This window comes from Myotis davidii, unplaced genomic scaffold, assembly GCF_000327345.1.
Source record: "Myotis davidii unplaced genomic scaffold, ASM32734v1 scaffold1226, whole genome shotgun sequence".
In the NCBI taxonomy this organism is placed as follows: domain Eukaryota; kingdom Metazoa; phylum Chordata; class Mammalia; order Chiroptera; family Vespertilionidae; genus Myotis; species Myotis davidii.
Window position 1 is genome coordinate 239120 of NW_006297390.1, and position 2281 is coordinate 241400.

Genomic DNA, 2281 nt, shown 5'->3' on the forward strand with positions numbered 1-2281 from the left:
TGTGCCCGCATGTGGTATTTTGTGGAAGAGCCACACTCAAGGGGCCAAAGAGCCGCATGTGGCTCGCGAGCCGCAGTTTGATGACCACTGGCCTAGATGATGGGCATTTTCTAACTGTGGTGTACTCTTCTGTTGTGATGGTACCTTCTGGCCTCAGATGGACTGGGTTTACGTCCAAGCCTCCCAATTCAAACAAACAAGCAGAGTTATTGAGGTTTTATTAAAATACTATAAAATGTTCCAGTTGTAAAGTGTATAATTTAATGATTTTTTGGTAAATTTTTAGAGTCATGCAACCATCACCACAATCCAGTTTTAGAGCCTTTCCATCACCCCCCCCGAACAACCCCTCATTCCATTTGTAGTCAACCTCCATTTCTATCCCCAGCCCTCAGACTCACCTGCTTGCATGCCGTGCATCTTAACAAAGTTTTGCCAGTTTAATCTACTGCCACTAATGCATGAAGGAGAATGTCAGTTTTTTTTTATAATATATCTTATTGATTTTTTTACAGAGAGGAAGGGAGAGAGATAGAGAGTTAGAAACATCGATGAGAGAGAAACATCCATCAGCTGCCTCCTGCACACCCCCTACTGGGGATGTGCCGGCAACCAAGGTACATGCCCTTGACCGGAATCACACCTGGGGCCCTTTAATCCACAAGCCAACGCTCTATCCACTGAGCCAAACCAGTTAGGGTGAGAATGTCAGTTTCACTGCATCCTCATGAGCACTGGGTAACTGCTTGAAGTTCTATTTACTAATTTATGTGTGTGTAGCATTTTATTCATTTAATTTAACTTTCTTTTTTTTTCAGACAGACAGAATTATATGATTCTGTGTAGTTAGTTCTCTGACTTCAGTGTCCCTGCCTTGGAGCCGGGTCCACAGTATGACTGCCCACAATCATGCCCCACCTTTCCGTGCCTCCCTCTCCCGTCTGTAAAGCACCTACTCCCTTAGGGCTGACATCTGCCGATTCATCTGTGTCACCTGAGGTAAAGGCTGTTGAGTGAACACAGGTCAAAACCTTAGGGATTTTGGTCTCAGTCAGGGAACCTGGCTGGGAGGTCTTGAGCTTCCGCAACTACTCTGTGCCCTGAGCCCACAGCGCTCACAGATCTAACCAGGCTGACCTTTGGGGAGACTCCAGGGGCTGGAGGACCAGTGGTTGCAGGGGTCTCAGGTCCTGGGCAGGGGTCTGAATCCACAGATATTTTTAATATATATATTTGTATTGATTTCAGAGAGGAAGAGAGTAGGAGAGAGAGAAACATCAATGATGAGAATCATTGATTGGCTGCCTCCTGCAAGCCCCACACTGGGGATCCAGCTTGAAACCTGGGCATGTGCCCTGACCGGGAAACGAACACTGACCTCCTGGCTCATACGTTGATTCTCAACCACTGAGCCACGCAGCCGGGTGAGAGCCCAGGGGTTTTGGTGTCTGGCACGAGGGGGGCGGGGGCTGCAGGAGCAGATGGCTTGGCGCCCTTTCCGGCAGCCCCCTCTATGGCAATCCTCTCCCTGCAGTGTCTGGGCTCCTACCCGGACCCCAGAGGGTCAGGGTGGGACCGAGGACTGAGCCCTTCAGCAGAGGCTGTGGGCGCCTCCTGGGGGTTCAGGCGCTCCCCTTGCTCTCTGCAAAAAGGCATTATGTGCCTCTGGACACTTCAGACAACACAGGCATGATGCAGCAGAAACGACAAAAGTAACAATCTCAGCCTGTGAACTGGGGCAGGACCCTCCGTTGCCCACAATGCACCAAGAGCCCCACGGACCCTCCACAAGGTGTCCGCCCACTAGGCCACCTGCTCTGCTCAGGCAGCGGGCCTTCTCCTGGCTCTACCGCAGGCCTTTGCTTCAGCTAGGCCCTCTGCCTGACATTCTCCACCTGGTTCCTGCACTGTCCTCCTCCCAGCCCCTGCTGGAGGGTCATTGGCTCAGTGCCCCCTCTCCAGTCCCAGTTTAACTCTCAACATGCCCCAGTGCCGGGGTTCTTGTCCCAGCGCCAAGAAGGGTTCAGGAATTTGGAGAAGGGGTTCTGCGTAGATGACATAGGAATCCAGAGACTAATAAAGTGTCTGGAGACGAAATATAATTTTGAAAGGCATTGGGGGTCAGAGGAGCTTAGCTAAAGGAGCGAAGTTCTAAGGTCTTAAGTCTAAGGTCTTAGGTTCTTCCCGTCCCCAGGACCCCATGCTTTCCTATTAACACAATTTGTCCTGAGGTGAGGCAGGGATATACACTTCAAAGGGCCAGGGTTTGGAACAGATTTTT